This window comes from Pomacea canaliculata, linkage group LG3, assembly GCF_003073045.1.
Source record: "Pomacea canaliculata isolate SZHN2017 linkage group LG3, ASM307304v1, whole genome shotgun sequence".
NCBI classification, from domain to species: domain Eukaryota; kingdom Metazoa; phylum Mollusca; class Gastropoda; order Architaenioglossa; family Ampullariidae; genus Pomacea; species Pomacea canaliculata.
In genome coordinates this window covers 10,649,099-10,670,770 of record NC_037592.1, presented here as the reverse complement: position 1 = coordinate 10,670,770, position 21,672 = coordinate 10,649,099, and the positions used below count along the sequence as shown (strand labels likewise).

General features: G+C 42.8%; 1 protein-coding gene and 1 pseudogene across 1 annotated transcript in view; one reads left to right on the top strand and one right to left on the bottom strand.

Moving 5' to 3' along the window:
• Positions 1 to 521: 521 nt before the first annotated feature.
• On the bottom strand, positions 522 to 697 carry LOC112560935 (annotated as a pseudogene).
• An 11,993-nt stretch (positions 698 to 12,690) lies between these two features.
• Positions 12,691 to 21,672, top strand: part of LOC112559928 — a 36,233-nt gene continuing 27,251 nt past the window's right edge. Inside the window, exon 1 of the mRNA XM_025231426.1 lies at positions 12,691 to 13,209. The gene's annotated coding sequence lies outside the window, so the exon portion shown is untranslated. The remainder of the gene's footprint in view (positions 13,210 to 21,672) is intronic.

Genomic DNA, 21,672 nt, shown 5'->3' with positions numbered 1-21,672 from the left:
AGTCACCGCCACACAGGGCGACAGTCGTAAGTCTGGGGTGGAATGACCTTTCTGGCATCGTCTGCACATGCGCATAAAGACAAAGTTCATTACTGCTCTGTATATCACCCATACAATAAAATAAGCTGTACACGATCATGTTTATGTGTATGGCGATCTGGCGGTAACAGGACTGGACAAGGACTCAATGAGCGTTGTCTCCTCCACTTCCCCCGACACACACATTGCTGCTGTCTGATTGCAATGGACTCGGAAACCCAGATAGCATTCAAACATTTTATAAACGTTTACAAAATGTTCTCTTGAATAACGTTTGTAGCAAATGTTTGTGAAATGTTTATCATTCCCATTTCAGTAATGTGTTAGTAACGTTTGCAAACAAACTTTATCAAAATATTAAACAAATGGTTTTTAACCGTTTAGCAAAAATATTTTTTTCTCGCACAGACCACGAATCTATGCATCAATACGGCAGTTAAACGTATTTTTTAATTTGACATTGAATATGACTGCCCCTAATGACGGGGTGGGTCGATCCAGGAGGTGCTGCAAACTGGTCAAACAGTGACAGAGATGGAGCAAGCTCATAATACTCCTTCAATGTAAAAAAATCAGTTTAATATCGAAGTCCTCAGATAGTATCAGATATTACGCTTATAAGAACAGATACTACGCTTTGGAAGGTAAACCACCCGATAGTCCCTCGGTTGCTTTGAAACAATAAACTAGACACCAACAAGTTCTGCTAATAGACACTTGAATGGCGTTTGATGCAAACAAGCTCTCCTTGTCTTACTCTCCACCGACAATTTTTTTTTCTTTCGTAAATGTTTGAAAAATGTCTCTAAGATGTTTCATTTAAATTTAAAATTTAAAAGTTATGAGAACCATGCTGGTGCTTTTGAAATGTTTATAAAATGTTTCAGTGATATCTGGGAAGTTCGTCTGCCTCGGGGCCCGTGGTGGCTTTCGGCGGCCCTTCAAGTCTACAGCCGTTACTACATTTGGTAGTTGTGTCGACAGACATCACTGCTCATAATTATCATTCCTACAGGCATGATTGAGAGAGGCTCCGGTGACTATTGCTGCGTTTCATTAGCATATCTAAGACCTTTGCTTGACAACGGTTATCTCGCCTGTTCATCCGTACAGTTACTTCCCCTTGTAACCATCAAACGTTTTTATAGGGAAGGAGGAGAGCTCTATTCTCTTTATTTATCTGAGGTCTGTCAGGGAATGGGTGCTCAGATGGCCAGAGGGTTGCAGTTGCCGCTGGCAAAGGCTGACCACTACGTCACCGATGTAACTTCACCTCAACCTCTGACCTGTTCCCACAGTAACCAGTTCCACCTTATGACACCTCGACAACGGGAAGGAAGCAGATGTGCAGCACCAACACTATACCTCCTATAGCTATTATATGACTAGGTCGTCATCTTGAAGTAACATCTATTGCAGACATGGGTGGATGACAAGAGTGGGGACGAGGGGAATGTGCGCAGGAACTACTTCCCGCAGCAAATGACGCAGGACATGTCTACACTCAGGCTGTAGGGATATCGAACCATGACCCCGGCATAGGAACACGCCTCTGACCTTATGCAAATATTCCGTGTATCAGATTTTCAGTTGGAATGTTTCGGCGTTTTCTGGGATTTTACGACCCCTATAACAGATAGGATATGCCACAGCAACACACTCTTGAAGCATTTGAAGGCAGATTGTATGATTCTTGGACTCGTAGAAATATCTGTGAATATTCTGGTGCTGTGAAGGACGCAAGCTCACACCGCCCTCCCCACAAAAACATCCCTCCCACACACACACTCCATACACATAAAACACACACCCACACACCCACACCTACCCACACACACATACAAACACACACAAAACACGTACAACATACACACACATGCACGTACACACTTGCACACACACATACCATCTCCAAATCACAGAGTTGAGGGCAGGATGACTCTGGATGTTCATAACCGCTGTCCTAAGGAGTGAAGGAGGGGTTGTCGAGTATTGCATGTTCCTGAAAGTCTTTGACGATGTGAGTAATGCCTCTGACGAGTTCTAAACAATAAAATGACCAGGGTGTCCACACAGTGAGCTATCAGTGTGCTGACCAGTGTGTTTTGATAGTAAACTATTTACTGGACTTTGTTTTGCGCGTGTACTGACATTGTATTGACCAGAGTGTTCTGACAGAATGCTAACAGTTTATTTATCACGTGTATTGAAATTATCTTGACAGTGTGTGGACCAGAGGGAAGGAAGTCACTTTCCAGAGCTGAACCAGATGCTAATGATCCAACCTCACAGGTCTCAAGGGAGAAATTTAGAGAGCAGGCCATTAGAGATGTAAAACACTTGGAAAACGAGCTAAAATCTTTAATTTTTTAAAAGTGCTTCTGCCATTTATTTAAGGAAATATTATACTTGTTTTTCAACGAATGAGCTTTCATCAGGGCATCTTGCATCTTAAGTGTTGTTGTTCGCTGACACGAAGTCCTGCCCGCCTTCAGATGCTGGCAATGAAGTCACCATTGCAGATGAACTGGGTCCACACGGTAACCTCCCCTGTTACACCATGAATGGTATTATTACTCCCCCTGAGTTGTAACCTTCATTCTCTTTTATCTTTCTCTTTGACTTTCCTGTCATTACAACTTGTGTGATTCCACTCTTGCTAACCCTGACTACATAGAAGTCCAGAAACTCAAAGTTCCTTTCAGCACGAGACTTGTCAGCTAAACGCAAGCTCGCGTCCTCCATAATCCATTTTAATCACATCTCGCCCAGATCTCGCGGATAAACGCGATTTGCTTCATCGGCCAACAATGGATTCCCAGCCTGTCTGGGGCGCGCGTCGAATACAATATAAAGGGCCAGTTATCTTCTTCCGCATCCTTCTCATACGACATTTATCTGCCGCAGTGCTGTCCCTTTATTTCATTACTTTGCCGCCCTAGAGTTGTCTCCCCATCCCCCATCCCTTGTCTGTCGCTGATGGAGGATCCCGCATCCATTTCGTTGCCGACCCCCACAAACAGATGTAAATAAGGCGTCACCCCGACATCCGGGAACTTGTCCCAAGGTTAGGTCCCCTTGCTCCTTCTTCTTGTGAGTCTTAGCCGATGATGGGAGGTGTTACGGACTTTAAGTGTGATCTTAGGGCCCGCACAGTGTCAGCACAGTAGATGGAATAAAGGATGACTTTTGTCGATGTCAACACTTCTCCTCTCATCTTTACATCGCATTTGACCAGAGCCAACGTGGAGAAGCGAAACGGAGATGAGCAGGGGAGTGGGTGGTGGCGAAGGGGAGTGTGTGTTGGGGGGATACAATGAGGAGGGGGCTGCCACAAGTCGCAGCATTTAACCCTGTAAATGGACATACAGAGCTTGGAGAAAATGATGTGGAGGACATATGCACCTGCACGCTTGCGCAGAAACTAAGTGGAAAGAAAATAAAAAAAAAATCCCCATCCTGAGCCAAATTTCCTTTTATCACAGAAACAGTGAGTGTAGCAGGACAGAGATGGGCACAGTGCCATGCACATGATGTTGCCAGTGACACCAGTGGGAATCTAACCAGTGATGTAGCTCCTTTAATCCCAGATAACATGTCAGAGAAAAGACGATAGATGGCAAATTCTCCTTCCAAACCCTCGATTTTGAAAGCAGCGGTCCCAGAATTTGCAGGCTTCGTGGAAGTCTAGAAATGTATGCTTACTATACAGTCGATATAACAAGACGAAAGGCAAGAGGTGCCAACACGCTTCCTAACAACATTTGGAAATAAAAAATGTTCAATAAACAGCAAAACCTTTAAAGAGTCGAACTGTCAGCCTGGAGTAAGATATTCGCAAGTTTTTGCTTTAACAATTGTGTGGCCTGAGTGTTTGCACTGTTCATAGTGTCTCTAAACTGTAAATGCAAAAATATTGATATTGGACATACTGAAGTTGCAACAAGCAAATTGACGTGCCTAAGGAACACGATGATAATAATAACGGCGACGAAAATGACGACGACGATGATGATGATGATGATGATGATGATGATGATGATGATGATGATGATGACTGTTCATTAAATCTTAATTGTAACTTATTGCGAGTACTCTATCTAGCGCCGAGACTGTGTTCCGGGTCCTTGCTGGGCAGGGTAGTGTTACAGCACGCTGCCTCTTACCATCAGGATAATGTTACTCACAGATAGTTGTCTGTTCATACCACCAGGATAATGTTGCTCACACATCGCTGCCTGTTCATACCATCAGGATAATGTTACTCACAGGTAGTTGCCTGTTCATACCATCAGGATAATGTTACTCACAGATAGTTGCCTGTTCATACCATCAGGATAATGTTACTCACAGGTAGTTGCCTGTTCATACCTACAGGATAATGTTACTCACACATCGCTGCCCCACTTTACAGTTGTACGCCATCATCACGGCGGTGCTTACACTTGCCCAAACACACACAGACTCTTACACACACATCCACACCTACACACTAGTCCCCTCCCCTACCTCCATCCAGAATGTTACTGTCTACTTTGATGATCACACACATACAGTCTCTCTCTCACACACACATACAGTCTCTCTCTCTCTCACACACACGCACGTACCTCCTGCGCGCTCACCTACATGCACTCGATCAAAAACTGATTGTGTTTAATCCAGAGGGTGGAGCTCTCCTGTGCATCAGTCCTGTGTATTTACAGTTGTGCCTCCTGTCGCTGTATCGCCACATCGATCCTCCCTCCTGTCTGCAGCCAGGTACTCGTGGTTGTGGCTCACAGGCATGTGCCCCCGTTCTTGCTGTGCCCAATGTCGTATAAACAAAGCCTGGTGGCGCGTGTTAATTCCTTAATTCTAGTTTTACGAACGACAAACTCGAGGTCGGGTGGGGGAGCAGCTGGGGGATACGGGAGGACGGGAGGGAGGGAATCAGAATCTGCAGGAACGGCCTTGTCTTGAAACGCGTGTCCTGCGAGTCAGCCTGGAGTTCCAGCGAACCTTCAGAGAGAATTTCAAATATACCCCTGAGGCAACTTTCTTTTCTTTCCTTTTTTTTCTACACTGACTTGGGCGATTGACCTGTTCCACGCATGCACAAACAGCTGAACTTGGTTGCCAGGGTAACAAACCTTCACCTCGATTGTTTCATCTGCTTAGTCATTCTGTCCACAATAAAAACCAGTGACAAAACTCTTACCCTGAACTTTACCTAAACCCCAAATGTATCTTACGGACATATGTAGAGCAAACACGTTTAAACCCACTTATCCAGAGCAACAACACAATAAGAAGGTAACAACAAAAAACAAACAAAAAACAAACAAACAAAACAGTGCACCAAAGGAAAAAATATCCAAAAAGTAAACAAAACCCAACGTACGACGTTCGACGTTTGCACTTAAGAACAATTTGCTTTACCCACTAGATAGTAGCCATCTGACAAAGTGTTTGAAATACTGCATTTTGCACCATAAAATGACAAATTGAAGGAGTGCATGATTAGGTCTATCAAATGTGGGTATAAAAATATCCCAAACTCAACAAGAATTGAATTTTTTTTAGTGATCGTCACTTCAACAGTTTAAAGTAAGGTCGTACAAATATTCCTCAGTGGAAAAGAAAATACAACAGGCAAGTAAGGAAGCCGAAGGCATGAAAAATATCAAGTTGAGATAGAAAAGATAAATTAAAGGAGATTTATTATTAAGGATTGATGGCATTTTTTTAAAATGAGGTTTATGTTGGCTGTTCGGTCGGACACTCATTTACACACACACACAAACACACAAACACACACACTCACACTTTCTCTCTCTCTCTCCGACACGCACACACTCACGCACAAAGTCATTTGTTTTCCAAATATTGACACTAATGTCTGACGATGGCTGAAGGGAATAAAAGCCTCACCTGAAAATGTCAGCACCAATGATTGTCGTCAATGTGGATGAAGTGTCAACAGAACCATTTCCCCATGATGAGCTCGCCGTCAAGGAGTGGAGTTATCTACCCGTCACCAATCAGAATGCTAAACACTAGCACAACATTTTATGCACTTGTTTGTTTTCTTTATGTCCATCTGCCTGCCCAGTTTTTTCTTCTTCATATCAGCTTAAAGAGCAGCTTGTGATAACTATATACACGTGCAGGGTTAGTCAATGTTGGGCTCACACCTAAACGGTAGAACATAATCCATTAGTGTGAACATAATTTTGACTAATCATGTACTCCTGTTTTGAAAATATTTGCTTAATAGTTTGCCGAAATGCCTGGATAGTTTGAATACTTCAAAACCCACAACAGAAACATTTTGTTTGCTTTAACCTCTGGTTAACAATACAAAGGGAAGTTTTGGGAAGAAAAAAATACCTTCTGAGTAGCTTTGCATCATTTTCTCAAATTGTGTAGGGGATACTTTTAAAATATTTGCCATTCTGAGTCATATTTGTCCTCTCTGTCAAACTTCCTTTCTGACTTTCGCAGAATCCTTTTTATGTGTTTCTGAGTTCAGTTATTCGTCCACCTATTCAACTATTCGTTTGTCTCTCAAGTTGCTAACCGTTCATTAATTTTGTTTGTGACCTAACCTCCATCACGACCATTGTGCGAACATTTTCGTATTCTTTGAACATTTTGTGATTTGTCTATGAGCCTTTCTGTAAAAATTCATTTGTGTGTGTGACCTATCTTACTGCTCCACAGTTTGTCCACTCCTCATTTCTTTATCCAGGTTGTGACATAAAATTTATCTGCCCCTGGCGGTGCGGTATTAACTGTTGGAATTGCCACCCGACTCTAGCGAAGTGCGTGCTAGCTTCCAGTTATCTGCCCTTGCTGCTATCCTTTTCGCTGGGACGGAGCGGGACGTTAAGTGTTCTCTCCCTTGACTCGGACGTTGGCAAACACGAGAGAGAGAGACGTTGTTTATCCTTCTCTGGTCCAAACGCTGATGTCCTCGTGGAACAGTTCTCTGCCCCTGGTGATGCTGTACGTCTACGTGTCTGTTAGTCTGCCTCCTGGTGGTCACACATGCAAACACCAGAACTTACGCAGTGGACAAAGGCTTCTATACACGTGCGCGTTCTTTTATTCTCATTCACACGCGCACAAACTCAGGTTTTCTTTCTCTCTCTCAACACTCGGTGTGACTTTTGGTAAAATTTATCCGTCGTGTTGATGACAATCCGTTTGCTTACTATACAATCTGTGTGTACATAAGTTTGATGGTGTTGTGTTCCCCCTTGAAACTGGCTGATGGGCGAGTCGGTAAAAGAATTCAATTTTCAACACAAATATGTATGCACTCACGCACGCACGCACACACACACACACACAGAGTTGCACCCTCATATACACGAGTTCTCTCTCTCTCTCTCACACACACACATACACGCACGCGCGGTATTCGGTTTCTGCCTGTTGACAGTCTCAGAACAGTCCATGCCGTGGGACGCCAGTGGAGATGGTTGGCGAACTAGCTAAAATAGCTTTGATCTCTAAGTGCAGCACGAAATTTCTACACGTTATCTCCCAGTCCAGTTTTTTCTCCTCTTATTCTTAAAAATGATAAAAAAAGACGAATGAGTCTCCCAGTCACGACAAACATTTTTCCGGCACCGCAATTTGCTTTGCTTGTCGAGATCATTACCTAAATATGCGGTATTAGTTTCCTATCCTCTGCTTTGACATTCAAAATTGTGCTGACTAGGACATTTCATGGAAGCATGAATTTCTAATTGTTCTCTAGGCATTGTCATGTCGACGAACGTTTGGTCAAGTTGTGTGTGATGGTAATAGGAACTTCTGGTCTTAGGGACAACGTTTGGGACATTGGAAATTTGGTCAACATGCTTAGACCGAACATGTTTGTGAATACAATGGGACTTTCTTGTTTTTGTTCTTCTTGTTCTTATTGTTTTTGTTGGCCTTGTTAATCTTGTTCTTGTTGTTCTTGTTCTTGTTGATCTCGTTGATCTCGTTGATTTTTTTCTTGTTGTTCTTGTTCTTCTTATTGTTCTTGTTCTTGTTGGTCTAGTTGGTCTTGTTCTTGTTCTTGTTGTTCTTGTTGTTGTTGTTCTTGTTGGTCTTGTTGTTGTTGTTCCTGTTCTTCTTGTTTTTGTTCTTGTTCTTGTTCTTCTTGTTCTTCCTGTTAACCCTGCTATCAGATTGATGTCAACTTCAAAAGAGTTGGCTCCATGTTTCTCGCAGTATGTTCCTCTCCAAGAATATATCGAGAAGCAAGGGGGACTTCAAGGCATTTCAAGGGTTTGACACTTTGGCATTATTCCCGGTTAAGAATGACCTCCAGCGTCAGACACTCGCATCTTACACGTGAGTGCAGCAAACGTCTGCGCCGTGCAGTGACTGCTGCAGTATGTCGTGTAGTATGTCGTGTAGTATGTCGTGTAGTATGTCGTGTAGTATGTCGTGTAGTATGTCGTGTAGTATGTCGTGTAGTATGTCATGTAGTATGTCGTGTAGTATGTCGTGTAGTATGTCGTGCAGTATGTCGTGCCACCCGAGCTCTGACCACCAGACGCCATCTAACACCGTGTGATTTGTTTAGGTCAGACAGTCACTATCCATATTGCATCAAACAGTTCTTCGGTTCCACAGGATGAAAATACAATCAGGAAAAATCATAACAAGAGACGGTTTACAATGCAGTATGAAAAAAAAAAAGCAATAAAAAGTCAGAGATAGACACCATGGGCACGTAAGAACAGTTTCATGTAGCACTTATCTAACTTTTTGATATATGAACTATTTAGTATCTATAGCATGGTTTTTAAAATGACATTCGTTGTCAATGCTGTGTGTGTGTTGGGGTGAGTGTGTGGATGAGTCGATGGATTGCTGGAGAAGTGCTATATGAAAGGGGAGTAACCCTTTTTTTTCCTAGCTCCTGAGTTGTGGGCCGTGTTCGCAGTTTTGAGGGGAGGGATGGGAGAAGGAGAAGCACGAAGTACGAAGAATATATGCAGGCTCGACATTCAAACTTCTCCTGCGTAGGAGAAGTAGGAGACGGGCAAGGGGAATCATTGCTGAGGTGGGTGGATGGAGACCTGGTGAAGGCTGGGTGGGCAATGGGGTGGGACACAGAACTGTAAGTACTTTCCAAGACTCTCGAAGTCGCCCACTTGCTGCAAGGACCTGCAGCAATTTCCCGCTTTGTTCAAATTGACACAACAAGAGCATTCTTAAACGTTTCGCCTTTCGATTCATCACAGGCGGGGAGCGGGTTCCTGGGTAGACGAGACTCTCTTACCCAGGGCTGATGTTTGCATAATCGACGGCAACACGTGAGACGAAAGCGAAACACACATGCAGGTACGGGTAGCGATCCTACGCACTGGGTGCGGAAGGCGTTTGGCGGAATTTTCTGGAAGCGGAGACAGAGTCTGGGGCGCGCTTGGTCTCAAAACTAAAGTCGGTCCACACGAGGGATGCACGCGCATCCTCCCCTCTCCCCCCCCCTCCACGCCCGTCGACATGATCGTCTGCTTCAGGATGTAGCCCCGCAAATTGCTGACTGCTACGGTTACAGATGGACGTTGCTTGAAAGCACGAAATTTCCTCCAAGCTGGCGGCACACCTGGTTTATAGAGCGCATGCGCAGATCGAGTTGCGAAAAAGACACCGGGTAATGCGGGGTACGACTCGCCTCACTTTGCCGCATTCCGGCCATGTCTGCTTCCGCCTGACAATTGTTGGCCTTATGTATCTGTTTATTTATAAACAAAATCTGCTTGTCTGACTCTGTCTCCCCGGTACTTGCTGTGCGTGGGGACGGAAGTTTTTCCCTTGTGAGTGTTTGTGTGTGATGGTAAATATTGTTGTGCGTTGTATGATGACTTTCATAAGCCCGATCATGTTTTAGCAGTTTTCTCTCCTCCTCCTCCTCCTCCTCATCATCATCTTCAGATCCTCCAAGATCACACAGTACAAGTCTCCCCTAAAACCTATGCTAGGAGTATACACTAAGTATACACTTCCTGGAAATTCCATTTGTCGCCTCTGTGCGCTGTTCTGCTGGCGACAATCAAGCTGTCAAGTCACGTGTTCGTAAAACATGGAACAATCCAATTCATGAAAACGGCCGCGCAGACGGTTTACGCCCATACACACATGTAGGACTAGTTTCTTCCATCCAAGTCGGCTTGGACACTCGCCATCTTACAACCATCCCAGAATGTCTCAGATGCGTGACATGTGTATAGGTGTCTGGTCATGTGTTGATCAGTGTAGTCAAAGTTTAGATATTAATATCTTGCATTGGAGAAATCCGCTATTATTATTATTATTATTATTATTATTATTATTATTATTATTATTATTATTATTATTATTATTATTATTATTATTATTATTATTACAAACCTTCGACAAAACAAACACGCTCTTTGTCAAATTCGTAACTAAGTTCATGATAAAGTCTCTCCAGCATATTACTTGATTCTCAAACTTAACATTTTCATGTTTGCTGTTTCCTGTGGCTGGCTTCATCGGCTTGAACTGTCGTAAAGGTAAAGAGTCCCTCGCCCGGCACAGAGCGTGAGTGGTTCAGCGTGTCTAAAGCCGTGGAAGACGGAGGTCCACATTTTCTGTCGCTAAGCTGTCTAAAATAAACCTCTCAGCATTATTTGAATTATGGCTACATTATATATTATACTATCATCAGGTCATACAAAGGCTTGGTTGAGTGTGTGGTAGAACATTCACACATCAAAGAGTCACTCAGGCTCCATTGTTTCTTTACAGTTACGAGCAATTTTTACATGCGTTGATGATCATTTAGCTCAGAAATCAGCAACAAAAGAAATAAAAATAAAATATAGTTCCCAAAGAAAAGAAAAAAAGTTCCTGATGTAAATAAAGTGCGAGTGGGGGAACAAAGTTTGGAAGTCAGTAGAGGTTACACTTTCGGACATGCGCAAAGACTGGCTTCCGTTTCACATCTCGTTTATTCCTCCTGGCAGGTCGGTGGAAATGAGCTTTGACACGTGTTGTTTACGGCGCTGTACAGTAAACAACGCGTGGTTTTGTGATGCTGGGCATGCGCAGTGAGCCTCAAACTCCATACATGATGTCTCGATCACGTGGTTAGCACCAGGGTGACGTTAGTGAAGCTGATGTCTACTCACGCGATGCCACAAACAAACGAGCATTTATCAGTTCTCCCTCCTCCTCCCTTCCACCTCCTCCTCTTTCCGTCTGTCCCAGACATGCTTGACACCCCCGCGCTTGTCTGCCCTTGCCAAGGGAGGGGTTCGTGTACCGACAACAGCTTTCCACCCGGCTCCCTGGCTCTCTGGCTCCCTGGTTCCCTCCGCACCCCCGGTGATTGATGTCGGCGATATTAAGCAATAATTTGCAAGCTGACGTTAAGTAGAGGTTACCGTGCGGGTCACCAAATGAAGGTGTGCTTATGCAGATAAAGGTGTGATAGCGGCCAGTGAAACTCGCGGGGAAACACACGAAACGTAGCACTCCCTCCCTCGCACTCCCCCAACCTCCACCCCATCTCCATCTCCACTTCGTTTGCCCTCTTAAACCGCTTGCCAGCAAATTAAACAGACGATATCATTTTGCAAGGTCCTCGAACGATGGGAACGAGGCTAGAAAAGCGATACCAGGAGCTCGATTTCTGCTCGATCGTTTTATTTTTTTAAATTTTGAAACTTTCTCCGCACCTAGCCCACTGCCTTCATTTCTCATACACAAATATCTCAATCTTTTCTTCTCCATTTTCCCGCTTCATTTGTTCTCGTCGTCCGCTAGAAAGACTTCAGTGTCAAGTGGCTTTCTGCATGATCCAGTGCGAGTCTTTGTTTACGCCGTAACTTGAAGATGTTTACTGTTGCTGACAATAAATAAAACAGAAAACATTTGTTTTCCTTCCCCCTCCCCAGTTATGTTGGTTTTTTTTTTTACCGATTTTATGTCGGGTGGTTTATATAGAGATAAAATGGACATGGAAAAAAGATAACGGTTTAGTAAGAAAGAAAGAATTAACTGGAAAGCGATGTTTTGTTGTGTGAATTATGACAGTCACGTGATAAGCGCTTTCGCGCGCATGCGCACATACACTTAGGACTTGCACTCTATATATCGTAAAGAATTGTCTCTCTCTTTCTCTCTTTTTCTTTCTCTCTCACATATATTCACACTTTCTCTCTTACGTGCACACACACATTGTACACACACACTCTCTCATACACAAACACACACACACACCCTCACCCTCACGCGCGTGCGCACTCTATATATTGTAAAAAAACTCTCTATTTTCACACAAACACACTCACTCTCACATGCAAGACACACACACACACACACACACACACACACACACGCACGCGCGCACACACACACAATCTTTCATTTAAAGAGTGTGGTATCGTTTCTTCTCTCTCTCTCTACCTGTCTTCATCGTAAAAGATAATCCTGTCATCTGTGTGTGTGTGTGACGATCGTCATCATCGCCACTCCCACTCTATCATCATCTCCACACCAAGACCACGGCTGTCAGACTCAGAAGCCCACCAGCAGCCCACCAGCCGATGCCAGTCCTGTGAACCGCCGCCGAGCCTCCGCGGTGACGTTGTGGCTGCCACCCGCGGTAGGCGGGATCTGGACCAGCCCACGTCACCTCCTGCCGACTGGCAGCTCTCTACCTGTGGAGGGTCACACACACCCAGCCTGCGTTAAAAAGCGGCCCTCATCCCGGAGGCAGGCACACAGAAGGGGGACACAGACACCGAAGCACCGAGGCACCGACAAGCGGAGACAGACCAGGCCCTCCAGGCCCAGCACCCGGCTTTAGAGAGACGGCTCAGCAAGGCTGCCAACATTCAAAAACCGTTGGACTCTGAAACAGTATTAACGTAAGACAATATAAAATAAACTTTCAACGACTTAGTCAATAGGAAATTCTCCATCGAGGTCTGTGAATCGAAAAAGAAAAAAAAACCCGAGCGTTTCTCAAGTTAGACCTATGTTCGCGTTTCGAGGAAAAAAGTTTTCTTGTTAAAAAAATATTAAGAAACAATTGTGCCGAGAGAGAGACAGAGACATCTGAGTCTTGACTGTTTGCTGGTCAAAAGCTTCGCAGGCCACGACTGACCACCAAGTCCTGAGGCGTCAACCAGCGTCATCCCTCGCTAGGTGAGTGCCTGGTGTCACACCAGTGTGGAGTTGAGCGAGTGACGTGCGATGTTGAGAGAATGACGTGGGATGTGACTTCTGTAACGTTCGCTTCTACCTGAGTCACGTGTGGTGGTATGTGAAATGTTACGTGTCACGTGTGGTGGTATGTGAAATGTTACGTGTTCTGAGTGACGTGTGGTGTATGTGAAATGTTACGTGTTCCAAGTGACGTACGGTGTATGGGAAATGCTGTGTCTCAAGTGACGTGTGGCGTTAAACGAATCGTCACGCGTTAGGCTTTGATGATGTAACAGCATCGGTTTCTGACATAACAAACTATATTCAGGTAAAACTATGTTAACGTCACAGAGCGCTCGACATAAACCTTTTCTTACCTGCAACCAAAAGCTTATGTTGAAATTTTATTCGCCAAACTCGAAACAATATAGAAACCTGGATTCCTGGAAAAGTCGAGCAGCTGCACGTCACACGGTGCATCGTGACTAACCTGAACTTGTAAGATCGTCAACTGCTCGTTTGCACTCAACGGGTTTTGGCTTCTTGTAGGTTGAAACATTAAAAATCCCGATCTTTGTTACTCGTTTATCAAAAGTCTAGTGTTCTTGTGCGTACCTTCTCCATCCCTCATCACACACCAACAACAATCCAGTGTACACAGAACAATACTCACCCAACCTACCATCGCTCTCCAAGTCTCAACATATTGCTTTCCATTCTCTTGTTCACCGATATTCTTGTGAACATACAGGGTACAACTATATTTTCACGCTATACATAACACGATAAAATCATTTCACGTGTTTCTGAACACCGTGGCTCAAATCACATTATTGTATGTGGAACCCTCAAGATGCTTTCTAAAACAATGTTGGTAAAACATGAACGATTGAAGAAGTGAGGGACGTGTTCAAACTGCAACCTGCTTCATTGAACCCTGAGACGGACACAAGTCCCGAGGGTGAGCAGAACCGCCAGCGCACGTGAGTTGCAAGGTTGGGTGAGTCTCAGACTCGGTCAACACGTCTGCTGTGACATCACACGGGTGGTGTAGCATGTAACCGTGATGGAACTCAGTTCCTTCAGGTCCAAGCAGTCACGTGCACGCCGTGTAGTGCCGTGTAATGCGCGCGCTCTCAGTGCTGGCATCAGGCTTATCAACGGTGTTATCGACGAGTCTTAATCAACACCAGCTTTGGTTTTCTGTAGTTCACACCGACGATAACATTTCGGTTTCTTGTGATGTTTTCGGGATTATTATTGGGCGTTAAAACTGGTTTTTAGGCTTTCAGATTGCATTATGTGATTTCTAAGTTCTGTGTGTGTGTGTGTGTTTTGTATGCGATATAAAGTCATCAAGTCAGTGTGCATCCCTTCGTTGTGTCGCTAGGCAACGAATTGTAGATGAGAAGCGGAGACTTAAATGTCTACAAGATTTCCGAATTAATTTTTTTCCCGAATTTGTTGGGTTAAGCAGTAAGAGAAATAATTTGTGAACATCTGAGTAAATAACAGATCCAGCGACGAGTTTAATTAATGTAGGGTTAATAACTCTCCAAGCGGTTGTAGTCTTGACAAATTCTATGCTTTGTCTGTCTATCTGTCTGTCTGTCTATCTATCTATCTAAAGTCGATAACTGAAGTATAAAGAGTGAAGTTTGTTAGACGTGAAGGAGAAACCTCTTGCATATCCATCTCTAATCAAGAACCTCTTGATGTAAGAAGATATGATTGCTTTTCATTCAAACGAGAAGATTATAAGACGATGCGACGCAAACATTAATTAAAAAAAAATAATTAAAACTATGGTCTCAGTTTATGGCCTTCAAGTTTGGTATTTAACATTGTAGAAGATATCATTTTCAGAAATACTTGTTTCAGTCCGCGTGTCCATAGACACTGATTACTGATGATTTCTTGCAAATGACTAACGGCTGTAGATTTTTCTATCAACCTGCAAACAAGGTCAGTTTCTGAATAAATATTCATTGAAATTTGACAGAAAGGGATGACTTTGAAAAATACAGCCCCACAAATCATTTTTGCTGATATTCCAAAACTTTTTATCGCTGGGGAAGGGTTTGGCATGGTCGATCCTGTAGCACCTCCTCTCCCCCCGACATGAATTATCAGGTCTGACAGACTCCCCTGCACTGTGATGGCGGCTTCCTGAGGGCCAGGAGGTCAAGCATCCGATAGGATTTCATATTTCCCTGACTCGGCGACAAGAGCCGCGACTGGGCCTCAGCCATTGTGTGATTCCTCCTTCTCTCACCCCATCCAGGGGCACATGTTGGTCGTGATCGCCATTGTAAACTAGCCCACAGCTTAAAAAGTCGCTTGATGGGGGATGGAGGTGGTGCATATGTGTGTGTGTGCATGTGTGTGTGTATGTGTTAGTGTTAACGACAGTGAGAGAGAGAGAAGGGATGCTATATGAGATGAAGTATATGTCAGTGACGGTAAAATCTGTTACAAATTTTGCACTGTTTCATTTCTAGCCACCGGCAATGCAAATGGATTAAAATAGGTAACAAAAATTAAGACATTTGACGCAAAAATAAATTACAAACAAAAAACAATCTACATAGGTTCCTTAAAGGGCTACAACATGTAGAGCCTGTCACCAGTACAGTGAGGAGTGATTGTCGTGGGTTCAAATCCCGTCTCGGGCATCCTGCTTTTTCTCGATACGTGGCATCTGTTTACAGGGCTGGTTGCCTGGCAGTTATATTGCACCCACCGGGATATATTGTAAACAGCAAGCAATCGGCAACATCCTAAAATACTTTGGTCGCGACGATTTCCAAACAGGTCAAAGAATTTTTAAAAAATAAATTTCTCGATAAACGATTTTCTTTTTTGGGATTTTGAGTTGGAGGCGTTAATTAGTGCTACAAATGGCGTCTTACACGGCAATATTCTTTCGTGTTTGGTGCAGTCTGTAATATTGTGTGATCGTTCTGACAGACTCGATTATTTCATAGCTGAAAACATGGCCTCGAAGACATAACAGTCGTGCCAAGAGTTGAGGTTTTGCATGAAATCAGTTATTAATCTCAATTCTCATTTGGTTCTTCATTTTTAAACTGTTCAATGGACTCTATTAATCTGTTGCCAAAGATTTCAAAACAAAAATACTTTGCACGGGCTTTCCCTTGATGTTCCTTTTGCAGTATAATCGCTCGCATCGGCCCAAAAGTTTTTGAGTTGACAAAAATTCAGTTATGTAAAGTCGTCCAGAAAATTAAAGCGTTTTTTTTAAATGACAGTGGAGTTGTCTTCAAATATTATTCAAAAGCTTTGTCATCAAAACCAATAACCTTTTCCTAGATGGACCATGTGTGATGTCTGTTAGTTATTTTAAGATGGCAAATCTATCAAAATCGTGTTAACTCTATTGATCTTCGGATAAACAAAATAACAGTAACATTAAAATATACAGACCACATACTTCTGATAAAAAGTAAACCTTACAAACGCTACACTCAACAATAATAACAATAATAATAATAATAATAATAATAATAATAATAATAATAATAATAATAATAATAATAATAATAATAATAATAATAATAATAATAATAATAATAATAAAATAAAAATGCTACATTCTATTCTCAAAGAGTTTGACAACACGTACTTTTATTAACAAACAAACAATATTTTCAACGGCTGACCCTTCGCTGTTTCCCTTACATATGGTCGACGGTTGCTAAAGCGCCAGAAAATGTCCAACTCTCACCAAAACAAACAAACAAACAAACAAACAAACAAACAAACAAACAAACAAACAAACAAACAACCCACCAACCCACCAACCAACCAACCAACCAACCAACCAACCAAAACAAAACAAAACAAAACAAAACAAAACAAAACAAAACAAAACAAAACAAAACAAAACAAAACAAAACAAAACAAAACAAAACAAAACACAAAACAAACCAGGGAAAGAACCTTTCTGGGGAACATTGCCGAAGAGGAAGTCCAAGATCGCAGAAGATGACTTGACAGGCTTGAGGACTTGTAAAGGTCAGGGGTTATTAAGAGATGACCTCGAATCAGGCAACTAAAGCCGCGGAGATTAGCCGGAGACTAGGCGCGATGCATTCTGGGAAACTTGGGGAGGAGCTTTCTTCATCAGCCGTATTATCTAATTTTCAAATGTGTCTGACTTACTCCTACCTGCCCCGAGCAGTGTCTATTTTTTGGCGACACCTCATAATTTTGATGCCGAAGTGTTAGACGAGTTACTATGGAATTATAAGTTTGAAAAAAGTCGATGTTTACTTAGAGTTTTATCCTGCAAATGGTTCGTCTGCCTAAAATGAACTAAAAAAAAACTGTAGGTGATGTCAGAGTTGCTATGAGGTTCCGAACCTACTAGTGGGCTCCAAGAAGCAGAAGCAGGTCAGAGGTCGAAGGTCCTTCTCTCGGATCTGTCGATGGAAAGGTCTACTACACCACCGACTCCCTAGCGGCATTTCAAACAAATACATTATGAAAGGTGATTCAGCTGAAGGAGTTGGTAGGAGTCCCCCATTCAGTGACCTAGTCACAGTAAACCACTTACATTCTCTTGCCCCGGCGGCTGCTTGGCTACAACTGATTGCTAGCCTCGCCTTCAGTCTTTTCTTTTTCTCGATCGCTAAGCTCATTTGGACTTTGCCGCCGCCATATTCTTTGTCAAGAGCGATTAATGTGATGTTGACATGCAAAGAGCAAGAGGACAGCATTTGAAGAGCGACAAATAACATTTCTGTTTTGTATGCAAACTTTAAATAATTAAGTTCACAAGTAATCCTGGTACCACCCCCCCCCCCCCCCAAAAAAAAAAAAGAAAGGAGATGAAAGGTGAATTTTGAGAAGTTCATTGTGTCTGCTAGTTGTAATCTAAACAACGGCGACAGCTTTATCAAACATTACAAGAGAACTTCATTCTAAAATAACATTATTCTGCCTGACGAGGGTTTTCAAGAGATAAGCTCTTTACAAACAAAAGAACTTTACACTAATGTCTCTTCAAACGGGAAGAAGTGCGGTCTCACCCACTAACTCGCTGCTGACTTCTCGCTGACCTCTCGCTGACCTCTCGCTAACTCTCGCTAACCCTGGTTACATCCGGGAACTTACATCTCACTCGTATGTCTTCACGAGCGCGAATGTTTGCCATGCTCTCAAGCAAAAGCACACACACACACACTCACGTACGCGGACACAGACAATCACATGTGACAAACACGCACGCGCACATAACACGTGATCACCAAGCACTCATCTCCCTGATCACACCCAGCCCCAAGTTTCAACTTAACAGCGTATATATGTCCGAAGATTGTAGACCTGCTCCGCCATGTCTGTAATTTCGTGAAAATTAAGTTTTGGACAAGAATTAGAAGACATGACTGTTCTCTCCCCTCTCCCCTCATCCTGCATTATGTCCCCTGGGACCGAGAGCTACAGACGTAGGTCGTGACAAGTGTCGCTGCGCCTGGCGTCATCCGGGCACGTTCCATCCTCGCAATTTGAGAGCAGCCTTATCAAAAGCAATTAAGTGCTTTAAACTTAGTATCTGATGCCAGACAGGCTGGTAATGAGATTATTTGTAGTTAGGAGAACTGAAATGAGCGAGTGAATAAAGCAACAACTTTGCTCCTTCCTGTGAGGGGATTGGACATTTTAAGATGGCAGAAAAGATGAGAAATAAATAAATAAAAATAAATCAATCAACACATAAATAAATCAGGCGAGCATGACTACAATACAATGAGTCTTTGTTGTCTACTTCTGTTTACAATAGAGATGAACAATTTCCTTTCTTGAAAGCAGTCATAAGAAATAAACGAACCAAAATCATAGTCACTATCATTGTCTTTACGGTTAATGGTCGTAAAGGAACGACATTATCGCCACATCTCTCACCAAATTTCTCAGTTCTCTGTCATTTTTCTCATTGTCTGACAAGTCAGACCAGTATTAGATGTTGTTCTGTCCATTTTTTTCTTCTCTCTGACTTATCTGTACTGCTCCCTGCAGAATGAGCACTGAAAGTTCTGATGATCTTGTGACCTGTCTACATCACTTAAATGTAAGTCTTTTCGTAGTGAATACGAAATATTATCAGCGCTCAGTCATCTGCCTGATTCTCTTTCTCGTACTTTGTGGGCGCCCCGGTGGCGCAGCGGTTAGCGCCGGTCACCAATACAATAAGATTCGGCTTTCCAGTGTTCAAATCTCGTTTCACCCACAGTGTTTTTTTTTTTTTCCTGTGAGTGGCATCTGTTTACATGACTAGCTGTTTCCCCGTGATAAAATATTAGTTCCTGACAACATCAATTTTCCCATCACTCTCGTACCTCGTCAATAATGATGTGGTCTTCGTAAGTCAAAACTTCTTGTAGCATCTTATCTCTAGAGATGGCGGTCTCCTGTCCAAGTCCGCTTTCAAGGACCAAGTCTCACATGTTTACATATTTATATATAGATAAAGTGGTGATTAGAAAGCTGGTATGTGTGGTCCCTAATATTCCGCCAGACACGTCAGTAAAACTCCATAAAAAGTGACTTCAGACTTTTCTCTGCTCGTGTTGCTTACTGGCAGATTAGACCTCGTGATGGCCGCTCTAACGGTTATTTAAAAACTTGTGCCAAACTTGGAAAAAAAATCTTTTTTCGTCGATATTTGCAGACTAAGAATGGCCTCGAAGGTTTGTCAGCGGGCGACTGAGTCTGAAAGACGAGAGAAGACAGAAAGTACGAGAGTGGAACCTTGCACGTGAGAGAGCGACTGACTGCGCATGCTCACAGGAGGGTCTGGTGCGGTGAGAGCACGTGTGAGTGTGATCGAAAGGCTAACTGACGTGCTGACCTTCGAAGCAATTGTCTTCATTTCAAAAAGCAGTTTAATTCATCTTCCCGCAACAGCTTTAAGATGAAAAGATGAAAGAAAAACAGATTTTGATGATGTTTGGAAACACTGAAAGCTGTAAGAAAAGTCAGTTTCGATTGGCTTTGGAGGACTGACTCAGTTTTTAACATTACAACAACACTTTTAAAATACATTTTGACTCTTTTTTTCGTCTTCGCCACTAAACTTTGAAGGTAACTGCACTAGTCTGTGTCGGTTATTATTTTAGAATTTATGTATATTTTTTAATTCTGCAGGAAGAGATGGTATTGAGAGAAATGTGAAGAGTGAGTTCGGCAAAGTCGTCAATTTTCTGATCAAGACTTTGCCGAGGGAATAATGTAATGAAAATGGCGAACACATTAATGTAATGGATGAAAGTCTTTCAAAAAGAAACTCTGAAGTCTTAGTGGAAAGCATGGAAGCACAGGCGCACAGACCCACCCACACACAAACATGCATCCACACCCACCCGTCTACCCAGGCACCTCCACACACACACACTCACTACCCCCCAAATACACTCACATGCCCCTCACACACATGGATCATCTGAGGGAAGCACACCTTTCACTTGATGAGAAACATTTTCAGGTCTGACGGAGGTGGAACAGAAAGTTTTTGCAGTTTTTACAGTTTATTTAGACTGAATTTAATTTTTTTTAAAACCCGTTCTTTTCATTTCCTTCCTAAGAAAGATTCTATATAAAGCGCAACACCTCAAAATATTTCTTTCAATGGTAGACATTTTTTTGCGATGAAGAAAAAGTTATTTAGGTGTGAGGGAAGGTATTGAAGCAGCAACATTTAATTAATATGATTGGAAAAAAATCCGGGAAACTGATAATTGTGAAAAGCATTTCTTTGAAGCATGACCAAACTGGATTACCTAAATCAAGCTTAGGCAATTATCATCCGTTAATTCCCGTCGGTGTGAGTGTCTTGATGTTGGCTGAGGTGGTCGATGGTGATATCGTTAGTGACGTGCGCACGTGTGTGTGCGTGTGTGTGCGGGGGCATGCACGCATGCATAAGCATTTTTTTCAGACAACAAACAAAGCAGAATTAACCAGAGTGCCAGGAAGACATTTTTCAACTTTTTCGAATTTACACACTATACACTACTTTGCGCTAACTCATACTTGGGGCAGTGACGTTCGCTGTAAAGCAACATTAGCTGTGATGTCACGCACGATGCACGCACAGAAGAACTCAAGTAAGTAAACGCTGGGCTGTCTAATAGTTTTAGTACAGTGGCCTCACCTACAACCAAACTCTCCCCCGAACATGTATAAATAAATACCAGAGTGACGTCTAGGGAACATAAATAAATAAATAAATACCAGAGTGACGTTTCCACGTTTCAAATGATTTGTGTAAAGAATGCATAAAGCAAGAAAACATAAAGAAAAACACGATGATAATGATCTCAGTGCGTGATGGAGTTTTTACCCTCAAAAGCTGACATCTTTGTGCAAACTAAATTAGATAAACCTTAAAATGGAGGACGTTGATCACAATGTAATGCTTTAGCAAAACGACACCTTTAT